This window comes from Hylaeus volcanicus, chromosome 3 (genome assembly GCF_026283585.1).
Source record: "Hylaeus volcanicus isolate JK05 chromosome 3, UHH_iyHylVolc1.0_haploid, whole genome shotgun sequence".
NCBI classification, from domain to species: Eukaryota; Metazoa; Arthropoda; class Insecta; order Hymenoptera; family Colletidae; genus Hylaeus; species Hylaeus volcanicus.
The window spans coordinates 25,350,334-25,371,214 of record NC_071978.1 but is presented as its reverse complement, the minus strand read 5'-3'; the positions used below and the strand labels follow the sequence as shown (position 1 = coordinate 25,371,214).

The window sequence follows — 20,881 nt, the reverse complement described above, 5'->3', positions numbered from 1 at the left end:
TCGGTTAATTTTAAACCAATATTATAAGGAATTGTCGCAGGTACTCGTTTCAGTGATAATTTGCTACAGTTAATAACGGGAAGTGTAATTGCATTTTAGTATGTAACGATTGCCGAACAAACAACGAGAAGAATCGTTCCTCGTAGATGAATTTTGTAATCCACGTGGCTCGATGTAGAAGATTATATAACACTCTAAGTGAACGGTGTTTATTCGCCACAGTTTATAACTTTTCTTCGTGGAATGTTGTTTTGAAGCAGTCGTAAGTAAGGGTATGTTTTTGTGTGATTGACCGAGCACGTAGGCTCTCGTATTGTTGACAAGAGCGGCGAGGGTCGGCCGCGAGGTGCGGTAAGGTGATCAGTCGATCGTCGTACGAGCAAGAACAAGGACGATGACGCAATCTACGCAATTTTCGAGCCATACAGTCTTACAATTAGAAGCAATTGTCGGCACAACCAGCTCGAGGACTCCGAAATTTAAGGATACGCTACCGAAAGTGTGCGATGCGAGCAACAAGAATTTCGCCGATAGAAAAATATTTTCGTACAGGCGTCTACGTCTAAAGAAAACAGCCGAAGGATAATGAACGATTTGAAATAATACCTCGAACGCTATAGGACGTCTCGGGGTCCTTTCTATGGCTTTGGAAGAGAGATATATACCCTGTACAATGAGAGACAGGAGGCACATGGACGCTTCTTCGGTACGAGGATTATAAAATTAGTGCCTAATGCACGAGTCGCAGTAACGGTGTAGCACGGTTAACAATAGACCAGGTAAAAGGACGAAGAGCCTCAATAGTGCTCACGAAAGGTCGAGCGTACCCATTGGGGGTGTTTGTACTCGTACACGAACATCTGATCACCGATGTTCATCGTCTTACCTACGCTCGCGCGCAGAACCGGAAGCCTCTTGGGCCGCGTTGAACTGCTTGCTCGTTGCACCAGATTCTTCGTTATCGGTCGTAAAGTGCCGTTTTAAATTCTACCGTGTCGCGTAAAAGTTCCGGATCAGTGTTCCCTCGATCCGGGTAAAGTATCGCGAATTTTCCGCGAGGTGCAACAGAATTACTCTACGTTGAGGGGTGACGCTCGAAGGCTTCGAGGGAAGCAGTTCTTGTGGAGGAGTTTTGGAGAAGTCAACGACTGAACAGCGATCATCCCTTGGTGGTCCAGGTACTCATCCCAGGCACAGCTTTGGAGGCGTAGTCCAGGTGCTCCTCCCTGATACATGAACAACACCTGCAATGCTGAATCGAGGTACGCACATTTTGAGCTTTTACTCGAAAACTCAGTTAATTATTAACTGAAATTACAATACAAAGTTATATAATATATAAAATTCAGTTAATTTTTTCAATTTTTCAAAAATTCACGAAGGAATCGCAGGATTTAAATTTCCAAGAACTAGAATCTTATAGAATATGTAGAGTAATTTAACTTTTAACTGAATTTTATGTAGAGTTTTTTTCGAATGTTCTATCTCTCCGTACGATGCTCGTTACCTGCTATAGAAAATATATGTTTCTCGTACAACGAATACGAATTGAATGAAAATATTTTGCGTGACATTTTTTTTTGTTGGTTCGTTGTCAAACATATTTCGAGAATCAGCTAAACAATTTACAAGGGAATAGAATAAAATAAATCGTGTTTCTTCTATCGTTAAACGCGGTACAAAACAAAAACAAACCTGGTCCACGGTTAAACGGACTGTAAACGGGGTTGTACGCGCGTCAGCGAAACAAATTAGTTCCTAATACGCGAGTCATCCTAACGACGTTACACCAACAACAGCCGTGGCAGGTAGAACGAAAAACTCCCGAGGAGGATCCTGTCGAGAGGTCGAGCTCGCCCACCGGGGTGCCCTAGCTCACACACGAGCACCTGACCACCGATGGGTCATCCTTAAACCATCGTTGTTCGCATGGACGGGCCTCGAGGTCTTTCGTTCTATTATCCGTGTGCGCGGACGGATGTGTGAGCACGTGCATTATTCAAGGGTCCGAGTACCGTAAATACACCTCTGCCTACCTGTTTTTCTCGGGCATAGTGGTCACCGGGACCTGTCCTACCTGGCTCAATGAGGAAATTTATGAAACTGCCCCGGCAAAGTGCACGCCTCTTAACTGCGCGTTACCTTGTGCTCGGAACATTGACATGCAGTGACTAACTTTGACGAGAAATTTCAGTTGGACACTTTAGAATCTTTACTCGATTTTTATTTTATTTCAGTAAATATTTCACCCTGTATGTTGTGTATATCAATAATTGTTTTGAAGCTACTATACTTATCAAAGTGTCTCTTCGCATAAAGAAAGCTACCTCCGCTCTTAAAAAGATCTCTACACCCATAATCTCATCACCCATAAAAAGCAACATGGAATTGTTACTTAAATCCCGTCTCGATCTACGTGTATTCCTCTTTTTGGCACAATTTCAGGGGTGTTGATTTTCAAGGTTCGATTCCATCCCCTTAGCTTGAATTCTTTCCATTGGGAAAAGTATCCGCGATACGAGATCATGCCTTCCCCTGCTCTAGAAGCTTGCGAAGTTTCATCAAAATCTCGTCAAAGAGCCTCGTAAGTTTCTTTTGTCTTCGGATAGAAAAGAGCTAAATTCCACCTCACCCGGCAGAATCAACTTGTAAGGAAAGGGAACTGTTTCTCAAAAGGGAACGAGGGAGATATTTAACACATTCGCTGCTGGGAAAGATTTCACTGGTTGCTCCTGGCTAATATCAGTAATATTTAGTACGACTAGTTAGTTAATACCAATATAAATATACATATACCCTTGTGTCTCTCTCTCTATATTATCAAAAAGAAAAGTTTATCGTATCGTTTCGACACATTTGCGAGTGGTATCAGGGTTGCTGCGCCTCCTCGAATTATCTCTGCGTCGATCGAGAACCAAGCGCAGACTTTTAACGATTCGACGAGACTATTCGCACCCCTGAGCGCCCAGATCCTCGCGGCTATCATCGGTATCTTGTTTTCGTTCGTAAACCAGGGCCTCGGTGTCGCTGCAGTCTTAGACATGCAAGGTACACACTTTTACCTCCGGCATACCACCTTCCAGCTACGCTAATCTCTCGCAGATCTCCGCGGAATCTCATTAGAAATTCATAACCGTCGCCTCCCTCCGTGCCCCGTACCACTGGCGGTTCCACGTCTCGCCCCCCGGAGGCACGGGAAAAAACCCATGATACGAAAGAAATAAGCAGGCAAAGTACATTAAAAATTAATTACTTTGCTGATGGAAGCTAGAAGTGCCTAGTGCGCCTCCACACCGCCGACGGTGTAGCCAGAGAACCCCCTACCCTTGCCCCTCCGGCTGCCGTCGGATTCAACCCCTCATTCGCGAACGAGGCGCCGTATTCCGCCTCTTTATTTCAAATACTTTCAAGTATGTATCGTGGCCGTATACTTGTTAGCTCACTTTCGAAGTCCGAAATGAAACGCGGAGGAACTCGCCGCGGCTCTTTCAGAAACGTTGGAACGTTTCGTTTCCGGGGAAGGGTGGGAACACACCTCGGTTGAGACTCGAGTTACGCGAATCCTTGCGCGACTTTTGCGGACCTAACGAGACCCGAAACTAACAACGTGCTTTTTGACGCAAACGATGTTTAGATTTCGAAGATTTTATTAGCGCTAGGGCTTGGATGAATTTGGAGGTCTCTCTTGGTAGGGATCTACTAGTTCCCATAAGAAAAAACAAAGTACATAATGGAATAATAAAATGCCCAGTATCACATTCCCCACCAAAAACTTCTTATTACTTAAAACCGTCCCTGTCACCCATAATACAAACACGAAGAAACTAACTACGAACTGAGCTGAAAACTTTGCAACACCTGAAATTTGTTATCGACGCTTTTCCTTAATTATATTTATCATTTCCTATTTAGCTTCTAAAAAATATCCCGTGTACCAAGCGCGTGTAAAACCGAAGAAGTCTCACGTCACTGTTCAGGCCAGTGGAAGTCGGAGATTGGGGGGGCGTCGTCGGCAACATAGCATCTCGCGAATGGCATTAATGCGCTGCAAATATAATCGCTTTTGCAATGTCGGGGGCGGGGGTGGCTACGAAGGATGGGGTGGAGTTGGAAAAAAAAGTACGGTTCGCGCCTCGCAGTCCCCCATTCGGACTTGTTCGCGCGCAGGTATACTTTAACAGGAGCCAGCAGTCGTCACGAGAGGGACGACGATGACGAGGTAGAAGATGAGGGCGTGCGGGGGTGCGGGACGCGAAACTTGGCGAGGGCGTAGGGCGGAATGCCGGTAGTAGCGGAAGCTAAGATGGCGTCGTGTTTACTTCGTTAAGGAGTTAATTACTCCTGGAGTCCTGGGTCCTGCCGCTACGGAGGACGATGGACGTGGGAGTGGCGGATGGTGGAATTTGATGTAGATGCAGAGAACGCAGATAGAAGGAAGGAAATCTTTCTCTCTTTCTCGGTCTACCGTTCTGCCACGGCGCGGCGTCGCGGCGAAGAGGGTCGCGGCTTAAGTGCCCTTGCCGCTCGGGCAAATCCGATCGAGGCCTTTCCACGGAATCTATTTATCTATTTATTTCGGCCTAGAGGTAATAAGCTGATATTAAAATGAGTAGGCAGCGCCTGGGTTGGCGTTCGGTTAACTTAGCTAGCCCCCAACCAGGGAGCCTCGCGGAACGATTTGCGGACGTGCGGCGCCAATGAGATTTACCGTCATCCGCGGACCGAGCACCACGATGACGCGGCGCTTGGATCTCAGACTCCTGGGCAATCTCGTCGAACCTGCACACCTCGACTTTTTATAGTGGGGGAATAGGATATCTTCACCCTTTCGATCTGGCTTTCGTCTAGTTGAATTCTATTCGGGGTTCTTTTCGAAATTAATTGTATTAAACTAGGGTTGAATATAAGTCGCAGGTCATACTCAAATAACTTGATCCAATCTTCCTCACTTTCTTCTCTTGTAGTTTCTTCTAAACTGACGAGTCTCTCTCTCTCTCTCTCTCTCTCTCTCTCTCTCTCAGAGTCATCCGAACTAATCAACCGTATTTAACAATAAAAGAAAGCCTCCAACCTGCATCCCTTCCCCATCGCGAGAAAGGTATCGATCCTAAAAGTTCGGTTCGACGTTGCTCTCCTGACCCAGGTCGTGTTGCCCCGGTCGTCGATATCCCGCACCTTCGAGCACGTTGAAAAATGTCAAAGCATGATTACTAAACGGGCCTGGGTAACGGAGTGGGGCCGCCGCAGTTAGGCCGTTTTCGAGATTCGCTATCGACGATCCCAGTCTCCACGATTCCCGTCCGCCAATCCCCTTCAGCCTTCAGCTCGTCGACTTGTTCGTCGTTGGCGGACACGTGATCGCAACAAATGTATACGAGACCGCGACCGTATCCGACATAATTCGACTCCGGCACCGGTGAAGTAACACAATCCAAGTTATTGCATCACAGGCGTGGATCACATCTCTGGCACGCGAGGAGGTGGGGGTGTAGGTGGCCAAAGGAGCCTCAGCGGATGCCTTGGTCGGAGAAGACGAAGAAAGTGGCCGACTGCGAGAGCAGACCGGCGACTCGCGCGGACACAAGAGGGACAGAAGAGGGCGAAAGGGGGCCGTTTGGTTCGTTCCTTCGTTCCTTGGTTCGAGGCACACAGGTCGAGGGGTCCGGGTCGCACGATCCTGCTTGATCTTTGCGCTCGTGCGATCTCTCGTTCCTCACGAGACCTATCGAGGGCTACGAACGTCCTCGCGGTTCGCTCTTGTTCGCCGACTCTGGTCGAAAAATGACTGAAATTTATCTGTAACTCGGGTAAAGAAGGATATGTTCGGTATTCTTCTTTGAATGTCTTCGATCGCTCTATTGGGCTTTTTGAGAACACGAGGAAAGATTGATTCGCTCTTCTTTTAATCATAAAGGGTTGTGCTTCCAAAATGTTTTCTTTTTGTTTTATTCGCAAAGTCATGTTTGTAATACGAATATATTTTTATTCCATTTTAATTTAAAAGTATCTAGATATTCTGCGTCCCTTAGGTTCGATTCGCCGCGAGTCGCGTTAGTCTCTCTGGGAAAAACGTTTAAATAACTCGGGATTATTAATCGAATTATGATTTAAATTGATAGGTCCCTTGGTTTATTTCGGTCGACCAGCTCTCGTCCCTTCTATGTATAATCGTGAGATCTACGATGTAGAAAGCTCTTTTAACACGTCGTTATTGATTTAAGGCTTCATTTAAGACTGACGAACCTCGAGTATTTCGGAATTGGATAACCGCGAGGTCAATCGTCAGTTTTTAGTGGAGTAAGAATAATTTAAGTATGTCATGGGGCCGAATTAGCAGTGATTCCCATTATTTCGTCATTTATTTTAAGCATACTTACGAGTATTTATAGGACTAACTATATGTGATAGCAGCTTCTGATGATAGGTCAAGAGTCAACAATGTGTCAGCAATCTCCTATATGTACAAAAGTCGAATATTTTAACACGAGCTTCTTCGAATAATACAAATCTCGACATTAGGAGCTCAAAGGGTTAAACTTATCCGCTACACCCTTACCACCAGCTTACCCCCAGCCTCTCCCTATCCTAAACAAATCATCTCACCTCGCCAATCTTCGATGTATCCAAGAACACCTGATTCATCACTCGTACCCATCACTCGGTGAATCTGTGGACGAACTTGCGGTGTGCATAACCCGATCTCCTAGAGGTTTAACCAAGCATCGAAGCCTACCTTCCCTTACACCTCCGCGCGCCCTACCTGCCCACCCCCTCATAGGACACCACCGCAGAGTGTAAGGAGTGCATGCCACGTTCTAGAGCATGAAGACGGAACCAGTGGGAGGATGTGTACATGAAAGAAAGAGAAAGGAGCCGATAAGGCAAGACGGGGCGAAAATAAGCGTATCCCGAAGAAGGACAGCGCGACGGGCCTACCCCTAAGCGGGAAAAGGAGAGGCAGCGATCGTTGAAGCGTGCAAGTGTGTCGTGCATCTCTCGCAATTAGTCGAGATCTATTTTATTCGTCGGCTGAATTTATCGTTTGCGGTGAGTTTAGATCAAGCTGCGGCGTGCCTCTCCTCCGTTCTGCTCGATACGTACAACGTGTCCGCTCACCGTACACGTGTACCCATCGCGAGCCACGTTGTTTATACTCCAGATCGCAGAGCTGAGATTAAGATGCTATTCGCCCGCTGACACGAATCGCTCGCCGATATTTCACGCCAGTTTGTCAGCGTGGGGTCGCCCCCTTGGTAGCGTGCCAGGATAACTGATACCAATTCGTGAAATGCCCATCAGAAATCAATTTTTTGTAGCAGTTTCTCCTCCTTTTTTTTTATTTTTTTTTTTTTTAGATTAGGTTAGGCAACTCGGGTTTCATTTTTATTTCAAATGGTAGTCCTCGAGGAATCAACGAAATTTCTGAACGATAACGCGTACGTCGAATCAACAAGTTACGACGAGACGTGGTGTAATAAATTTCGATCCGGGGTTTCTTTCTTACGGAAATTACGAATACGGATTACGTAATATGTGATTCGAGCTTGGAGGGTGAAACGGTTCGAGACTTGGCCTTCCCCTAATAATTTAATATCGCGCAAAACTGCGGGTCTGGTTCGTCTGGTAAGAGTATGTATCGAGACGTGGAATTGAGTAAGATAAAGGGGAACCAGGGAGTATCGACCGTAAGGGAAACCGAGCAGAAACAAGGCGCATTGGAAATCATGTTAATATGAAGAAATTCCTGGTGAAATGCTTCAACCCAATTTAATAAGATTGCTCTCTCCAAATGAACTCTGCAGCATTTTTCGTTGGCATTCTCTTAGATGTCCACCAATTCTGACTGCAAAAATAATAGGAACCACTGGAATTACTTCATATCGTAAGACTCCATACCTAGATGCTCGAATATTAAGGTTACTCGTAGTATCGAATCGAATCAACAGAATTCGATCGAGTTCTGCGCGACATCCACGCACTCTGGGAAGACGATAGAAATCATTAGAGGCAATATCGAGGCATTGAAGTATATCAATGATTTGTTCGAATAAACACGCTCTCAGCCATGACCTGACCAGGAATAAATGCTACAACAGACAGATGACCGGATATGACTGTCCCGGCAAAAACCGTGGTAGTTACGCTTTTCTCTTTGACTCTCTATTTGCTTCTTCCTCGACGAATTCATCTCTGTTCATCGGTTTTCCGTTTTTGCACGCGCGAGGAGGGGCTTCTCTCTCTCTCTCTCCCATCGATCCAAGTCGATCTGTCATCGTTTCTTCGTCGTGTTGGGAAAAAGCGACGTCCACGTTTACCTTAAGTTACGTACCTGCCTACGCGTTGTTGTCCATCGCGTTCTTAGAAGCTGTAGACAGCTCTCGTTTTACTGTGCGCCACGCTTCCAGGAACAAGACACGGTTTATTTAGTGTAATAAGCATCGGGACAAGAAAACCCCTACGCGAATAAATGGGACAACCTGTTACGATTCGAGATTGAACCTGTAATGACAATGTTACGGATGAACGAAACACGGCGGACGCGAAAAGATCGATTTACGATGTTTATTAACGGGTCGTGTACGCTCTCCAAGGAGTATTTGACCCCTTGAGTCGCCTTTTTTCATTTTGTTTAATTAGAATTGTACCATAGGAACAATCAGAGTTGGTGATTATTGGTTGTTTTCTTTATAGTAATTGTTTCTGAAGGAAACAAAGTGTTCACGCCTCGTATTTACTTGCAGACCGACCGTCTGTTCGATTAATTTATCCGAACGTGTGTTTGACTTGGATTGAGCATGATTGCAAAGGAAACTACACGTTCAATCAGCGATGGTAGAGGTTACTTTATCTTGTTGCTAGAAATGCAGGATGCGATTGTCGGATAGGCATCGTAAATATTGAAGTCAGTGTCTACGTAGATTTCGGAATAAAATAAACGTGAAATTCTTCGATAGATATAGTGGGACTGTGTACGAAATAAAATTCCAGTACTTTTATTCACTTTAAACGATCGTCGAAAAGGAACGTAAAAAGAAGGAAGACAAATCGTAAGAAGCTTTAGATTTACCCTAATAGAATTCGCCCGTTTTAAACAAACGATCCAAGTTCGAAGTCATCGCGTGGGCAGTCATCGTGTGAACCATCGGCATTTAGCGACTGGTGTTTAGGTTTCGCGTTTCGTGTCGCTCGACGACCGTTCAAGCCCGCTTAAAAACGTTCAAGCTTGCGATTCCGCAAGGCACTCGAAAACTACCGTGAAGCTTAAAATCCGCGAGACGTCGTATACGAACTGCAGAGTGTGGAAAGAGAAAATGAGCGACAGAGAAACCGAGATGCTAGCAGGAGAAAGAGAGAGAAGGACAACAAGTAGGAGAGACGAAGCCGACGCCAAGGTGGTGAGAAACGACGAGCCTTCAGGGGTTCTGTTCCTTCGTCTTATTCTTCGTGCAATCCTGCCCCTCTCCTTCGCTTGTCATCCTTCTTCCTTGATTCGTATTTCTTCTTCTTCTTCTTCTTCCTCACCTCCCGTCTTTTCCGGCTCTCCCGCGATAGTCCCCAGGCACGAGGGAAATATTCGTAAGAATTAAAGCGCCGGGAATTAACATTCCTCGGCGCCGTGAGGGGGGCCGAAGGAAGGGGTCGGTTGGACGAAACGGGGGATGAGAGCCGGGGGTGCGTGCGTGCCTCCCTCACTCGCGAAACAACGGAAGCATTACCACCCCTCTGCCTCCAACTCCATCACCTCCTCACCTCTTGAAACTCAGCCCCCTCTGGTCCTCTCCTTCGCTCTTCTTGACTCTCTTTTTCCATCCCTTTTTCCCTCTCTCTTTCTGGCCCTCTCTTTCTCGAGGTTTTTCCCTCCTCGTCGTCCTCGCCCGCCACGACTAGGCTCGAGTCCCGTTTCCTTCGCCCGTCTCCGATTCCCGCGACCCCTTCTTTCCTATACACGACGTCGTTCACCGTCGTAGGGGAGGGCGAAACTCCGCTTTCGCAGTAGGGGAGGCTGTCTTATTCTTTCCACTCATTAAGGTGGATCGATGTGGCAGTGGATGCGGCGCCGAGGGGGATGAGGCTGCCTCCTGGGGGAAGGGGGTGAACGTTGGCGAACGGTGGGCTGAGGTGGCTGAAAGAAGGTGGAGGCGAGCCAGGCACAGCATGACATGTCGTGTACCCACCTCCTCCTACGCTTCACCCTCTTTTACCTTCTACTCCTTACTCCTTACTCCTTACTCCTTACTCTTGCTCTTCCTCTCGCTAGCGCCACATGCCCGCACGTGTGGCTAGATCTATGCACGTACACGCGACAAACACTCGCGCGTTCACCCTCTAATAAGCTGACGCGAGCTGCGCTTATTCGTCCAGACCCTCGCGAGGCACTCGTGTGCGCGTATCTGCAAAGTTGACACCGGGGAGTCGCCAGGTTTTAAGGAAAATCTCACCCAGAGCCTCTCGATGGATAATGCACGAATTCGTTTGCGAGCTTCGTCCCCGCGATGCCGCGTCGCCTCCCCTAACCGTGCCTCCCAAACGAGAATTAATCGATCTTAACGACGACGCTGCTTCTTTCGGGGACTTCCTTATTCGACTGATTGGTTACACGATAAATATTCAAACGTTAAATTTCGATAGAATTCGAATCGAGTCAGAAGTAATATAATTTATTGATTAACCCTTTCGCTACGGTTGTCTACTCGGTCGGATAACCGCCAGTGAACGGTAGCGTTCGCCGAAATTGTACACATTGCGTGCTTTAACTATCGAACATAACAAATATAGTTGATATTTTTAATACGTAGAGTCACATATATTCAGCGATCGTAGGTCGTTGTATATGAATTCGATTCTTCGCTAATCGGTGTGTATTGCATCAACAAACCAAGAAAATTTCTCCTCGAGAAAATAGACTTCGATACGGAGATAATTAGTGTTGGAATGCGAGAAGTTGTCAAATGATAGAGAAATTACCGAGACGTCTTCCTAGCATGTAACGAAGGTTCGACGAACTATGCCTCAGAACGGAATACAATTCCAGACATATATGCTCCGTGCCGCGGTGAAGGTGTTAAACGATTTCCAATTGTATTCATCTTTTATCGGGATTCGCTTTGTATGGTTCGGTCTATGGGAACGCTTTATTCTTGGTTGTGTCAGGAATAGGAGTACTCAATGGTTTATTGAATTACTCGTTATTTTATAAGAGTATATTTAACTCCTTGTTACCAAAATTGTTATCGACGATGTATCGGGAAGGTGATATAATTAGATCTGCTCTTCAAACGATTTGATTCTCTGGTGACGTACAATTAGTAAGAATGAAGAGAAAGATGTTGACAAAGACAGAACTGGAGAGAATATTGCAGATACAAGTTTACTTTTAAACTTAATTCAATACTCTCCACGATTATATGTTTACAATGATATATACAAAAATATGCCCTCAGGGGCTGTAGCTACGTTCAATTGTAACTACAGTACGGGTTTAGCAACCCCGAGGTATCCGAGCTATATAAGGGGACCAGTGGGCCCTAATTGACCACTGATATCCCTAATAGAGATTTCTTCATTCCATTCGATGGAATGAAGAAAGTTATCTAAGCAAGAGCAAAGCAATAAATCACAATAAGTGACACGATCGAATTACACAATATTGTAGACCCTGTCGTCCAGACTTTATTTATCCAGACCCTTTATTCCTGACTTCTGGCGTGACATCAGTCCAACTTAGACACGCTTTTATTGCGCCCTCGCGCTCCGAATCAACCCTCGCAGCGTTTATTCCTGCTGCACATCCACGTGCCCTTTAATGCGCGATCACGAGCCACCTTTCCAAGGAGACTTTCAAACGCGATGCTCGTGCGTTCGCTATTGAATATTTAACGCATCTGATTTTTTGATGTCACGAGCCAATCGGTCTTAAAAACACCGAGCGCCCTTGCGAGAACAATACGAAATTAACTGGTGGCTATTATCTACGGTTAGATTGCGAGACAGTGACCCTCGACCTTTACCCTTTGTCTCTGCAATATGTTGTCTTTTCAACTCAATCCTGTTTTTTGTTATTCTTCGAACAAGCTGAGTCGAAAAGAGTCATTCTCTTCTGACGTAACGCTCGTATTTTTCTCTATACGTCTCAGTATATACTGTGCAGAAATGAGAAATTACGGGTCGGATTGGTAACAGAATGATCTTTTATATTCTACAGTACAGTATAGATTATAATGTATTACTTCCGTGATATAATCAAAGAGATTACACTGTTACCAATCAAACTCACTAACCAACTTGTCATCTCCGCATAGTACTCCGAGAACCATATATTTTTGAATACGACATTCTCGCCCAAGTGCATCCACTATAATCACCAACACAGTTCCCTAGTCTCCCTGCTGCAAATTAACAATAATACCCCACAGCCATTTCGACATTCCCAAGCTAAAACCGTATAGGTCACCGCGTATTGTCACCGTGCAATTTGCATAAATCGCGCACAAATAGAGAATCCGCGTTTCGAGCGACGGTTGAGCGAGCGTAGATCCGTTAACCGCGAGCTAGGGCAAAGGCGATCACGCAAAGAAGCCAGGCGGCGGGGGCGTGCGTGCCGCGTGTAAGATAGGTGAAACAGGTGCACGAGATCCTGGCGGAGGCACGGTGTCGACCGAGAGGAGGATATCGAAGGATGACGTCGTCGATAGCGCGAAAGAGAGAGGCGATGGAAGCGAACGAAGCGGCGGGCGAGAGGAGAGAAAGGATAGGGACTCGTCGGAGGGTAAAGACCACGTGCTCAGCCACGTGGTGACCGAGCCCCACCCTTCGTACCGACGACTGCTCGCACCCTCTCAACCCACACCCCCTGGAAGCCCCTCTCACGGCCACCTACCACTCCACCCTGTCAGAAGAGACTCGCGCGCGTAAAGCCGCGCCGACGCCAGCTGACCACGCAGTGGACCATCCCGTACAGACGCCAATAAAATCTCTGCGTTACTCTCCCGCCTCGCTCCCACCCCCTGGACGGTGCCACGACCCACGGGCACCGCACGCCCGCTGAAAAGCCTTTCTTCGTTTTCGTTGTTTTTCCCCACCGGCTCGCCACGTGGGCTGGCCACTCGGTCTGGCATGAGCTACCCAACTCGAACCAGCCGGCCACGCGACACGTGACTCCTGCCCGTGTTACCCCGTCAGCTGACCGCTACCTACCTGTTTGCCCGAGTTCTTCCCGCGGGCCGTTCTTTTCCCGAGGTTTCTCTCCTATCGGAACGTCTTGGCTATTTCGAATAACGCGGAAACTCCGATTGAACCGGGATTCTGTTATCCCTGATCTCGATCAACCGGCAGTTTTGGATATCATGGACTTGGTTAATGGCGCAAGGACGCAGGATATAATTAATTTGCCACTTTCTGAAGCAGCGGAAGAAATTTGTTAATCCTTTCGGACCTGAATTATTATTTTTTCTCGTACTAATTCAATTTAATTTTTACAACGAATCACTCGTTTCCTCTTACTCATTACGAGTATTCTTTTTATTCAATTATCTTGTCCGATACGATTCTGGTCTCTTCAGTTTTTCTCTTCTCTTTTCTCGGACTTGTTTCATCCACTTATCCTTTCCCCTGCACCCTTAGTTTACCATGCCTGGTACGCCGACTACTAAACAAGTCTCCTACATCGCTTCCGCCTTCGAGTGTCGCGTCGTTAACCTTCGATATCGAGTTCACACAGAGGTTTCCGTTGAACATATTCGGGTGTCTTGCGACGGAAGACGCGGAGGACTTCCTTCTTCGGTTAGGATTGGGGTGAATTTTTGTTCTTCGAGTGAGTTTGTTGTCCAACATTAATTTCGCACGCCATCTTATTTTCTATCACACTTGATACTCCACTTTTCAATTTGTTTGCAATTAAAATTCAACGAGTCAATTTTTTTAATTCATGACGTTTTTCATGAATCGACATTGTTTGACATTGGTTATACTCTCTATAACAGGTCAGAGTATGACTTAAAACATTCTGATAAAGAAATCATAATGATCTCAATGTATATATAGATTTCACCTGTATCGAATTTGCAATCGCGACGAGATTCCAAACAAACTTCCGTTACGTGAAGAATCTCATTGAAAAATTGATGCACAGTGTAGCGTAATAAGAGATCGAACGGATAACGTCATGCCTCGAAACGCTAATTCCAAAGTTCTGAATGTTTAAATTGCACGATAACACGCGCTTACGCTCCTTAAGGAGATTCGGTCGTCATATGGTCGTAAAGGTTAACCCTTTGCGGTAGTCGGGCACCGTGCAGGGACATGAGTTGCTTTCCCTGGAACCTAGCAAGCATATTAAATTAGAATGGTGTGTATACAATTGCAAATGAAAACTTGTAGTAATTTTCTAATGGGTTTCACAAATATCAAAAATGGCCTCCACGTCTCATCGGGGACTTCCAAACTTTGAAAACTACCGACTTCCAAAAACTTTGAAAACCACTGGTTTATATAAACAGTTGGCATTAGCGCCACGTGCAAACGATACTCCGTGTCTCTGTCTGATAAAAGCATGACATAATCTCGTCCCAGGATGGTAGCCGGCGACTTATGGTGAAAACTCCTTATGTCGGTGGCCGTCGACCCCAAAGGGTTAACGTTTAGTGTCTATTTACCGGAACCGTAGACTACGACATCCAATATAGACAAGTTACTCGAACTTACGTAGAACCTTCCTCCGCAATCGGATCTCTGCAATATTACTCCCCGAAGTGTCGATCTATTTATGCGAGGCGAGCAAGATAACGTTGCAACGTCACCCGTCGAAGACGTAGCGAAAATTTAAATCTTCTCGTTAGGAAGGTGTTCTTGAATCTTGATACGAATGTGTCGGGGTTGTTTACATAATAAGTATCGATTTATCCAGGGAAAGTGTACGCGTCTTGGAAAAACACAAATTTTAAATAGCTGCAAGCAATTTCTTTGCCCTCAAGAAAATTTAAGGTATAATTAACCGAAGACAAACTAAAGCAAAAACGATAATTCTAGTGTAAAGGTTAAATTTAAATCCAGAGTTAAAAATTGTATTACGCGTCCGTAATAACTGTAATAATATTCACTTTAACTTCCCACCTACTCTGTGCTCCCTATCATCCCCCGTCGGTTGACCCATTCGTTCATCCTGATCCCCCGAGGGATCGAGAAGTCGCGCACCCAAAAGGTGATACGCGGTGGGTGTTAAAAGTCTACGTAAAATCGCGAACCTCGTTGTACCGACGACATTATACAGTGAACGTATTTTCGCAGTCTCTTTCCACGCGAAATGCGGATATAAAGCGGTCCCTCGTATGGCTGCCGCCCTTTGGAAGGAATAGAACCGAGTCGTGAGGGGAGGAGGTTGGTTGGGCGCGCTCAAGCCACGAGATACATGGCAAAGTTTTAACTCGAGCGTGTGTCGACCCATCATGCGAATTATAAGTAGGGACACGACGACAACGACGACGACGACGACGACGACGGCGATGGCGACGACTCTCACGAATAGGGAATTCCGTAGCACGCGGTGTGCACCTACGAAGGGATACACACATGCATCCTCGCAAACATACACATACCTACATACGTACTAAAGTCGTCTGCACGGATGCCTATATGTAGATTGCAGAAGAACCACGCCCTCTCCTGTGGAGTCCTACCACCCCCTCCCCCTCTCCCATCCACCCCCGCGTCGGTATACCCGCCACCCGGCCGCCGCCTTCGCCTCATCCATCCCCAACCCCTAATGACGCAAGCAAAGCAAAACAAAGAAAGGTTTATACACCAGAGGAGCCGAGCGTGGCCTCTCTCTTTCGCCAGGTTGGTTCCCTTTCGTCGTTCTCCGTCTGTACGGCAACAGACTCGCTCTTTCGATTCGCTCGTTTTCTCTCCCTCTCGCCTTTACCCGCCGTTTTCCATACCCGTCTCCGTTCCACCCACCCGGTCTCCCTTTCGTTCTTTCCCGCTCGCACGCGGCCCCCTCGAAAGCCACCGAGACTCTTTCCCTGTCTCGGTTCCCTGTCCCGTCTCCCTCCCTCTCACGTGCGCGCAAATGAAATCGATTAAAATGCTGGGCGCAACTTCTAGGCAGAGCTGCTCTACCCTCAACCCCATACACCCCTCGGCCCCCCTCACGCGCTCCAACCTCCGACAAACTCCCACTCCTTCGCTGTAAGAAACCGAGAAAACCCTTACGTGCGTTCCCGTTGCCTCTTCCTCCACCTTCACCTCCCCCCAAAACCAACCCCTCAATTCCACCCCACGATGCCACTCGCCTAAGTGTACAACACGCTGCCGCCCCCGTTCGCGATCACCGACTCGCGGTCAACCGTTTCTTGATACCGCGGGGGGACGTGGTCAGTTGGTTGCGAGGGGCGCGGGGATGGCCGACAAGAGGGTGTCGAGGGCGTCAGCGGGAGGCATAGATCGCTTATCTTCGGGTTTGACCATCGACACCTGCCGTATCGGTCGCTTGTTTGAAGTGAGTAGGTTTTTTTCGACACTTTGAGACCTTAATTTTGGGGGGTGCATATGGTTATGGATGAAGTAATTAACACTAAACCTACCACGACCGGACAAATGACCGTTTTCAAATTTTAGTATGTAGTTCTTACATGCTGTATAGGAATTATATGCAATTGCTTCATGCATTATTCAAATTAGTTCCACGGTAGTGGAACGTGGTAGTTCTAACTAGTTTTCACGAGTCTTGCAACGTGTTAAGTAATCGTATTATTTCCCTCTATACAGAGGCCTCGACAGATGTACATGCTGCTTTTTAACACTCCTTTATCTTCAAAAACAGCCCTTCCGTAATTCTTGATCCACTGTGCGCGAATAGATAACCCCTAGGACGCGATTAAACTGTACGAATAATTTTGGCCCGAGTCGAAACCACCCTCTGGCGTTCCCCGCGGGCTACCCCTCGCTGTACTTTTCGTTCGTTCCGATTCCATACGTATGCATGCGATGCAGGTTCGCGAGCGTTTGTCTCCGTCCGACAGCCGTGCTCAGGCATTGCTTGTGTAGTCGAGAAACTCCCCCGCGCTGCCGAGGGAATCGTGTGAGTGAATAGAGCCGTGTGTGTGTCGACCGAGCGAGACGGTGTTAGTTTACCAAGAGTAAATGAGTCCGCGGCAGTCGCAGGCTGGTTGGTAAAAACAGTGGCCCTCTTTACCTACCCTTTCCCTGGCTGACATCCCCTCTCCCCCGTAGACACCCCTGGCCCGCTACTCGCGCCTCGAATTCACCCTGTGCCGTTCCCCCCCTCGCCACGGCGCAACTTTTCCTTTTCCTTCCCCTGTCTGTCTCCTGTTCCGCGTTTCCCTCCTTTTCCTTTCCGATATTCCCGCTACCAAGCAGCCCCCAGCGCGTACACGTAAGATTCATTCGTCTTAAATCCTGGAGAAGCGGGGAATCATTGCTCGCAATAGCTCTCCAGCTGCTCGCCACGAAAATTGCCGGCCAACGGGGCGGAATGAGAACTAACTGTCCGTCGACGGAAGTTGGACGACCGCGTGCGAAGTGGGATTTCCATGTTCGATGACACTGGGTGTGGGAGAGTGGTAGAGAGGCGATTTCTCGGGGTGCCAACCCCCTTAATGTCGCAGTACAAAATTTGTCTTTAAAGATTGTGGAGATGTTGAAAAGAAAACAAACAAAACGTGAACACCAGTTCTAGGGGGCAGTTATCGCTGGTGCCAGGTGAATTTACATGTGAAAGTCCTGCTTCAGATTGAAAGTTTTCATAGCGATCAAGTAATTAACGATTAGTGAGTGTTCGAGGAGACGCTTACGTAGTCATCGAACGCCCGGCCGTGTATCCCACTGTCTTTCAATTTTCTATCGTTTAACGAGGTTTTATGGGGTAGTCTAGCTTTACGATGAATTTAATTGGATGATAATGAGAACGGGAGGATCGTTCGGAACTGACAGATAAACGCTACCGTGTGCCTTATGGATAATAGTGGATTCTATTTGTCCCAAAGAATATTGCTTCTTTACTTTAGTTTATTTACTGGTAACTAATGTTTGTAGACGTTTCCTTCATTTTTTTCCGTTAATTGCACCAAACGTTGAAAAATAATTGCATTCACAGAATTTTGACGTTTCCCCAAGCTGACCACGCACAGCGTTCCACTCCGCGGTAGATAAAATATTTACGTTTCCCTTTCGCGTATTAAACGCGCCTCGCTCGAATCCAGAACGCCCGACAAATGCTACGCGTCGAGCGGGCTCGAAAAACTACTGCGAACTCGTCGTCTTCCTAAAACCGTGTTTATTAATGAAGTGTTTGTAAAGTACCATTCCAACTTTTAATCAGTCCGCTTTGCGTTGCTAGATAAATCTTAATTGTATCTTTCGAGCTGCCTCGCACTGAAATCTCGGTCCTTGTCTCGCTACCCTGCCCGTCCCTTCCCTGGCGCGAACTTTCCTGCGCTGCATCGAACAAAACCCCGACGAGGACGAAAAGACAAATCTCTCTTGGAGTCATCGCGATTCGAAGCAGGGTCACACCTTTGCCAAACTGATCGAACAGATTATTATGGAGACTTTGGAGCCCATTTCCCGCTTACTGGACCGCGTCTCCAATCTCCGACCATCTCGCTGATTTGGTCGCGATCGCATAAGAATACGCGCATAACTCGTGGATCGTGTTCGCTTGTTTTCTAACCGCTCGGAGAAGAAGGAAACGGTCTGAGCGAGGGAGAGCGGCAAAGGAAATGAGACACTAGACGAAGAAAGAGAGATCGTTCGGGGTGGATGGCAGCAGAAGGGTGTGAGAACGCCGAGAGGGTGAGGGCGAGTGGATAGGGTAGCTAAGACGACCGGCTCCCAAGTAATTATAAAATGCAATCAATACTTTACATATTTTTCACGCAAGTCGGAGGGTTGCCACCCGCGGATCCCGTATAAGTTTCCCTACCCTCCGCCCTCCTGCACCCCTTTTTCGTGGCGCAGACGTCGCTCCGACGCGTGGATGCAAATAATTACAGGCGCCGGAACTTTTTACCGCGAATTGACTTTGTTAGAGACGAAACAAAGGAACGGAGCTGCCAGGACGCGGATCGACCGCGCGGGATGCTCGAGACATCTCGTCGTCAACGCCATGTTACATTCGCGGGGCAACCGTGTGAGAGGAGGATACGTTAACGATGGGGACTCGAACGTGTTCTAAGGCGATACCTGACGACGTGGCCACGATTGTTTAAATTGATATCGCGATTGAAAGACTGATTCACTGTGCTCTTATGTCTGTCGTTGTTGGCGACGATGTGGTATCGAGAAAATTCGGGACGTTGGAACGGAGGATGTTTCCGAGTGTTGATGGATTGAATTTTTCAAGTAGAATTTAAGTAGTACACCTCAATGCAACGTTTGAGAAATACGTATCGGTACTAACCGGTATCCCACTTGATTGGCCTAACGCTGTTGTGTGCGTGACGGAACACGCACGACTGTAATTGATGTCATCCGCCTTTCAGAAATTTATCGTCGCGACGTTAAAGCCAGCGGTTCCTCCGCTGGCGATCGCGTGTTCCGCTCGACAGTCGTTGTTGATTTATTATAGGAGATAATGAGCTTCGCGGAAGTTACTTTTTGGGAAAGAAAACTCTGCCCGTATTTTTTACTCGACATTCATCTTACTCGCTAGCTAAATACCCGTATCCTTCGTTGATACGACTGCGATGAAGAGGACTACTCCAATCGTATGTTGAACACGAACAAACGCGAATGAATATGTACATTATATTTCAGATAGCTATGCCTCATACTTCGTTTACGTTAAATTTTAGAAGTCTCCTGCAAAAACGATGTTTAAAATGAAAACATGCTATCGTGAAATGTTAAAATTTATATTCATCTCGTCTTTTCGATTAAAAGTATAGTTTGTCCTCGATATGGTAATAATGTTGAAAGACTTCTGACATGTCTCATACATATTCTATATTCGATCCTAAAATTCTCCAAAAAAAAACATTTAAAATGAGATCATGTTATGGTAAAATATTAAAATTTATATTCGATTCGTTTTCTCGATTAAAAGTGCAATTTATTACCATATAAAAACATGGTAATAACGTAGGATGACTTCTGTTAGACCAGTGTGTTCTTAGTCCGAGTTTCTAAGGGTACCATCGAACAGTTGGATCTTCAAAACATGTAACTCATTGCGTCGCGCTTTCTAATCCAAACGTCGACCTCTCGCCAAGTTCGACTTGCAATTCACCTAGTGACTAAGGGCTAGTGTCACCGTCTCTCCGCTAAATACCCTAGTATATACCGTGAACGCTTTGTCCGCGTCGCATCTCGTCATTTCTCAAGTGCTGGGCTCGGAACTCTTCTCGCAAACCATGTCGTGACTGGAAACTGACATTAAAACGCGTTATATTGTTAATAAACCGCGTCTCTAGCCCAGAAAATAAAATTATCTTGCGCGAAAACGTTCCACCAATGTTTATTAATAATTCATCCTAATCTAAATTCTATCATGAAATTTCCAAACTGAATGACACGTGACATGAACTCCTGCATTTTTAATTTTTTTAGTCCACAGTAACCCAAAGAGTGTCTTAATTGAACCGTCGTTTTTCGGAAGATTTTTAGGATAAAATGTAAAAGATATATGAGACACGGTTTTTCGAATTTTAACGTACAGAAGTGATCGAATGTTATTAAATTCCCATTTCAAATGTAAAACTTTGCAACCGTCTCTGGTGCCACACGTCGCAGAAAATCGTCACTAGCGACCCATATAAAAGATGCGTGAAAAGCTGAATGCATTCGACCCTCGCGGCTCAATCGAAGACAATCCACCGCGAAGAATTCAACGAATGTGACGTGATAAAGGTAACATCGGGGCTTGGCT

The 20,881-nt window shown here is 46.5% G+C and overlaps 1 protein-coding gene across 1 annotated transcript in view; it reads left to right on the top strand.

Moving 5' to 3' along the window:
• The first annotated feature begins 383 nt into the window (after positions 1 to 383).
• The window catches only part of LOC128873263 (protein jim lovell-like), a 50,169-nt gene continuing 29,671 nt past the window's right edge, over positions 384 to 20,881 (top strand). The window contains exon 1 of the mRNA XM_054116714.1: positions 384 to 1,262. The gene's annotated coding sequence lies outside the window, so the exon portion shown is untranslated. The remainder of the gene's footprint in view (positions 1,263 to 20,881) is intronic.